Source organism: Mastigoproctus giganteus, chromosome 13 (genome assembly GCF_048544385.1).
Source record: "Mastigoproctus giganteus isolate SK-2022 chromosome 13, ASM4854438v1, whole genome shotgun sequence".
Classification (NCBI taxonomy): Eukaryota; Metazoa; Arthropoda; class Arachnida; order Uropygi; family Thelyphonidae; genus Mastigoproctus; species Mastigoproctus giganteus.
The window spans coordinates 80,506,532-80,513,662 of record NC_143587.1 but is presented as its reverse complement, the minus strand read 5'-3'; positions in this window follow the sequence as shown (position 1 = coordinate 80,513,662).

The window sequence follows — 7,131 nt, the reverse complement described above, 5'->3', positions numbered from 1 at the left end:
TATTCATGTGGGGACTAATGATAATAAATGAACTCAACCTGACCATTTGTTGGATAAATATAGGGCCATGCTAAAAAAATGCCACAAGTTAGATCAAAATATATCTGCAATTCTGCCCAGACACAATAGGAGGGGGTTATATGCTAAAAGCCTTGATTAACTCATGTAGATTAACTCAAGACTTAAGGGAATCTTAGACTCTAGTGGGGAAATTTTTTTATCGGCATGGTCCACACTTGTAGGTAGAAGGAATTTATTTTATAGGGATGGTATTCATTTGAACAAAGTTGGTGCAAGGATTTTTGCCAGATCATTGAGAATACCCTAAGGGTTCAAGGAAACTGGTAATTAGGGGGAAAAGGGTAGTATAGATATGTATTTCTCTGATGATATGGGTCAAAGTAATGCTTGCACCCACCTCAAGAATTCTTGTCACAATAGCCGATTTCATAAGATGTTCCGAGGGTAGTAACATTTCAAATGAGCTGGAAAAGAAAGGTTAACAAGCCTAAATAACTTCAAGTATTTTCCTATAGTTTACTACCCTGTGTCAGGATAGTAAGTAGGAAAATACTTAGTCATAACTGTGTCTACAGTAATGTCAGAAGTGTTGTTAATAAAATAACTGAATTTGAACTCCTGGTTAGGACAACTAGTGCTGACATAATAGGGCTAACAGAAATGTGGTGGCACATGGAAATTGGGGATGACGAGTTTCACTATGGTTTACATAACGTATTTAGAAAAGATAGAAGGGGTGGTGGTGCCATGCTTCTTATCAAAAGCAGCCTGAGTGCAAAAAGAGCTTTTGCTGAGTCTGAAGTTGCATCTGGTAGCATAGAATCTGTGTGATGCAAGTTAGTTGGAAACACAGGTATAATGAGAGTGGGAATAATTTATAGATCAGAAGATTGTGAAGAATATGATAAGAGTCACATGCAAATGGAATGGGCAAGGAAATGCAAATATCTTCTTATGGGTGACTTTAATCTGCCCCAGGTTGATTAGAATAAGTGGGAGAGAGACTCACCTTGGGGAAAAATTTTTCTAAATAAATTAGATGATTATTATTTGTACCAGCATGTCAGAGATAGTACTAGAAGTGAGTAATAATGACCTCATTATTACTCACAAATTAGATGACATCACAGGGCTTAAAGTACAGGAACCATTGGCAGGTAGTGATCACATAGTCTTCAGTTGAAGATGAAGAAAGGTGGTGCAGTAGCTATAGGCACTGGTTTTAATTTCAGAAGAGGGAACGTGGACAGTTTAAGGTGCTAATGGCATCTATTAATTGGGCAGATTGCAGAGTGAAGGAAAATACACTTGAATTATGGAATACCTTTAAAGCAAAAATCACAGAACCATGAATGCATATATACCATTTAAGAAAAAGAGGAAGCTGAAATGGATGAAATGTATCTATTCACAAAGGGAGTCAAGTGGACAACTACAGACCTGTAGTTTTTTGGCTTCTGTTAATGGAATTAACAGAGGCCAAAATTAATGGAATCAGTACTCAAAGTAATGGAAGTCATTTTGACAGGATTGGAGCTAAAACATAAGCACAGCATGGATTTGTTAAAGGGAAACCATCCCAACCAATCTGCTTAATAACAATCAGGTCATCACAGAGAAACTGGATGCAAAGACTACTTCTGATATGACATATTTAAATTTCAGTAAAGCCTTTAATATTCCACATGAACAACTGTTGTATATATTGGAGCAATATGGTATTAGGGCTAAGTAATACTATTATTGATAAAAGGGATGGTTAAGTGGTAGCAAACAGGGTGGTTATAAATGGCTACTGCTCTTCATGGGCTGATGTGATGAGTGAGGCTCTGCAGTGATTGAGTGATTGTTGTTGGGTCTTTTATTGTTTTTAATATTTATTAATGATATTGATGTAGGTATTTCAAGTTTTATGTCAAAGTTTGTTAATACAAAGTTGGCACAGTGGTTAATGACAATAATCAGGATATGCTACTTCGAGATCTAGATAAGCAAGTGGAAGGGCTGAAAAGTGGCAACCGAGTGTCAACATTGATAAATGCAAGGTACTTCATTTGGGTAACCAAATTCAAGGCAATTGATAAAGAAAAAATCTGTGGGTAATTGTACAGTCCAACATGAAATTCTCTGAGTAGTGTCAACAAGTTGATAGAACAGCACATGGGTTCTGTCCATGAAATACAGGGACACAGAGCTGATTATACCATTGTGTAATGGTTAGTCCATACTGCATAAAGGTTTGGAAAGAAACCTTATTTTAGGAAGGACAGATTTAAGAGGGCAGAGAAGAGCAAAGATTAATTGGGGGCACAAAAATATATCAGGAAAGACTAATTCTTAAATTGAAATATTTGGAAACTAGGCATCTACAAGGTGACCTAAGTGAAAAGTATAAGGCATTAAAAGAGTTAAGTAAACTTAAGTGCTGATGGCATTTTTACTCTTTCTCAGAAGATATACACACAAATGGACATAAATTTTAAGTGGATAGTTGCAGAATTTATGTGTGGAAATTTGCATTCTGCCAGAAAGTAAGTGTACTTCTACCCAGTGTTGCAAAAGTGAACAGTTTGAATAAATTTGAAGACAGTTTGGAACAAATAATTAGAAGGAATGGGTAAATTTTTTAACTAGTGTTCTGTTAAACTTTGCTCCTTCTGTCATTTGCCCATAATAACACTAAAACATGAACATTTAACCAAAGTGGGCATTGACTGGAATGAAGAGGGAAGGGTTTGGTTATACAGAATGATGCAATAAATAAATAAATAAACATGTGATGGTTTTGAAGGTATTCTTTATTTATAAAAATAAGCTATTTTTAGAATAACCAAAATGAGCATGTAATGTTTGGTTACTATATAATTTTTTTGTTTTTAGTCAGAGTTACTACTACTTCACACCTTACAGTTAAGTATTACATATATAACATGAGTAATATTTTTTTTTCTTGAAAAAAAAAACGAAATTAAATATTAAAATGGATTTTATTGTTTTTACACATTTTGAAACAGATTTTTTTTCTTTTAAAAGGTCTTGTCCCTAAAAAAAGTATGATTATCAACATTCTTCAACTAAATAGAATAATTGTAAGACTAATTTCCATCAGACAGGTTGCTAAAACAGCTCAAAGGTGTCCAATAATTCAAATACACTTGTAGTTTTTTTGGCTTCTTTTTTGCCAGAAGCCTCTTTTTGTTTCTGTGAGTGATACATAGGAATTTTGCCAACAGATACAAAGTTGTGATCAACCCTTATGAGGCAATGGTTAGGCTGTGTATTAAATAGTGCATACAAACTTCTTTGCATCTGTTGGAACAGATACAAAGAAGAGCAACAAGCTTAGGTACCTAAAAGTTACTCTTATGAAGAAACACTGAGGTCTGGAAACTAGACATATGCAAGGAGACCTGATTAAAATATTTACAGCTTTGAATGGATTGAGTAAGTTAATGATTTATTTATCCCATAATATTAAAGGAAGCAGAAGGCAGCTTGCCAAATTTCCCCATCTCAGACAAAACAAACAAGGGAGCTAAAATTGGATAAGGACGGTTGCACGATAGATGAAAAATTTTCTTTCAGCCATAGTGATTGTTGAAACAAACTTCCATCTGATTTGAAAGAGATAGTTTTTTTTTTTTTTTTTTGTTATAATAGTAGTAGAGACAGATGATGCAAGCTTATGTAGCATTAGCCAATAAAAAAAAAAAAACCTTCCCATTTTACTTATCCATTCACTCCAAATATTTGTCTAGTTCAGCCTTGAATTTAAGTTGCTGACCTCTGCTACGATAGATGCAAGTTTGTTCCAGCTATCAACAACCGCTGTTTTAAAGGTGAATTTCTGCACATCTATTCTGCAATTGTCTTTACTCGATTTGAATTTATGCTCCCTTGGATGAGTACTCTGAGAAAGTGAAAGAATCCCATTACCTTTGAGCTTGCTCAATCCATTCAAGGCCTTATACACCTCAATTAGATCACCTCGCAAGTGCCTAGTATCCAGAAGCTGCAATTTGCAGAACTTAAGCCTTTCTTGGTAACACTAACCTTTAGTTCCACTCGCCAATCTCGTTGGCCTTCTCTGTACTCGTTCCAGCAGCTCTATATCCTTCCTAAAATGAGGCATTCAGACCTGTATACAGTACTCAAGGTGTGGCCTGACCATTACATTATACAAGGGGACAATCACCCCCTTATCCCTGCTAGCAAAATTCCTGTATATCATTGACAAGACACCATGAGCTACTCTTGCAGCCTTTTTGCATTGCTCAGAAAACTTCATATCTGATTTCACAATTACCCCCAGATCCTTTTCATTCTCCACTACCCTGAGGGTAGAACCACCCAGCTTATACAGTACTCGGGGATTATCCATATGCAGTACTTTTCGTTTGTCAATGTTAAACTTCAGTTTCCACCTATCAGCCTAAATTTTCCAGATTCTGTTGCAGTAGCATACTATCATTATTGTCATTAACAACTCTGCCAACCTTCATATCGTCTACAAACTTAGACATTAATTCTGATATATAGTCATCAATATCATTGATAAATACCGAAAACAACAATGGGCCCAACTGAACCCTGGGGAACTCCACTAATAACATTAGTCCATGAAGAGCAGTGTCCATTGATAACTGCTCTCTGTCTTCTCCCACTCAACCATTCTTTTATCCATTGTAGCAAGTTGCCCTTAATGCCATGCTGCTCCAATTTGTACAGTAGTCTTCCGTGGTATCAAAAGCTTTACTAAAATCCATGTATACGATAGCAAAATTATTCTTTGCATCCAATTTCTTTGTGACCATATCATAGTATCCATTCACATTTGTCAGACAAGACTTCCCATTAACAAACCCATGCTGTTATTATAACTGCAGTCTTAGCATTAGTAGAGGCATTTGATGCAAGAAAGCAAGCTTATGCAGCATCAGCCAAAAAAAAAAAAACACTTCCACTTCACCCCTCCATTCGTTCCAAATGCCTGTCCAGCTCAGCCTTAAATTTATTTAGGCTATCAACTTCCATAACAAAAGATGGAAGTCTGTTCCATCAATCAATACCTGCTGGCTAAAGGCAAACTTCTGCACATCTATCCTACAACTGTCTTTCCTCAATTTGAATTTATGCCCTCTCAGATGATTATTCTGAGCAAGAGGAAGAATCCTATCAACATTGAGCACGCTCAGACCATTCAAGGCTTTATACACCTCAATCAGATCACCTTGCAGGTACCTAGTTCTACACTGCAATTTGCAAAATTTAAGCCTTTCTTCGTAAGAGCAACCCTTTGTTCCATTCACTAATCTTGTTGCCCTTCTCTATACTCGTTCCAGCAGCTCTATATCCTTCTTAAAATGAGGCCTCCAGACTTGTATACAGTACTCAAGGTGTGCCTTATACCATTGCCTTATACAAGGGAATAATCACCTCCTTATCCCTGCTAGAAAAATTGCTGTATATCATTGACAAGACACCATGAGCTATTTTTGTAGACTGTCTGCACTGTCAGAAAACCATATCTGACTGCACAGTTACTCCAGGTCCTTTTCATTCTCTACCACTGTCAGTGTAATACCACAGAGTTGATATGTTAGTCTGGGGTTACTGCTTCCCATATGTAGCACTTTACATTTGTCATTTTTAAACTTCATTTTCCACCTCTCAGCCCATCTGCTCAACTTTTTTAGATCCTGTTGCAGCAGCAGCATACTGTCATTGGTAATCCTGCCAACCTTCATATCGTCTGCAAACTTGGAGATTAAGACTGATATACCATTATCAGTATCATTTATAAATACAGAAAACAATGATGGACCCAACACTGAACCCTGTGGGACTCCACTAATAACATTAGTCCACGAAAGCAGTGTCCACTGATTACCATTCTCTGTCTTCTCTCACTCAACCATCCCTTTATCCATAGCAGCAATTTGCCTCCAATGCCACACTGCTCCAATTTGTGCAGCATTCTTCCATGTGCAACAGTATCAAAAGCCTATCTAAGATCCAAATATATGATATCAAAGTTATTCCCAGCATCCAGTTGCTTTGTGACCACATCATAGTATCCAATCAAATTGGTCAGGCAAGACTTTTCCTTAACAAAATCATGCTGTGTCTGAGCTATAACTGAAGTCTTATCTAGATGGTCCTGCAGTGCTTCTTTAACCAGTGCCTCCATTAATTTCCCTGGAACAGAAGTTCTATAATTACTTGTGTCGCCCTTTGATCCTTCTTTGTGAACTGGGATCACATTTGCACATCTCCAGTCCATGGGTACCTCCCTTGAGTCCAAGAAAGCTCTCATGATTATGGCTAAGGGGTTGCTTACTTCCTTTGCTGCCTTCTTTAATATAACTGGATAGATCCAACCACCCCAGGTTCCTTTCTTATGTTTATCTTCAACAATTTATCCTCCACTTTCCTCTCAATTATTACAAAATCATCTAGCTCACTAACAGAGTTTAGTTCACCTCTGGCATTCCCCTCCCTGAATTACTCCTCATGTGTGAATGTAGATGCAAAATACAGTTTGTCCTCGTATAACACATGTTTACATTGCACAAATTCGATCATACACGATTTATAAATAGGGGAACGATATCTTATATAACACGAACCGATATTCGCTTATGCACGATTCGCCTTTGTGTTTACAAGAAATAGCAGTCGAATGCAGAATCACCTCAACCGAACGCAACACGATAGGAACGAAAAGAAGATTCTGAAAATGTATTTATGTTTTTTATATCAGTGAAGGGGAAACACTGATATATATCAGTTTTTATATCAGTGAAGGGGTTTGTAATTGTGCTTTATTCCCTAAAAATGAGTAAAATACATAAAAGGTGTGAAAAGGAAGCATCCTGGTGAAGACACTGCAGATTCAGAGAGAAAAAGAAAAACACTATCGATAAACAGAGGTGGACTGGGTCAAAAATTCTTACCCAGGAAAATTTATAGTGGCCTCATACTATGGTTTATGGCCAAAATCACGCCGGCCTCCGGCCCACCGGGGTTTCCCCGGTAGGGCTTATGGCCAGTCCGCCCCTGTCGATAGAGAAAAAATATGAAATTGTGAAACGTTTTGAGCGAAATGAA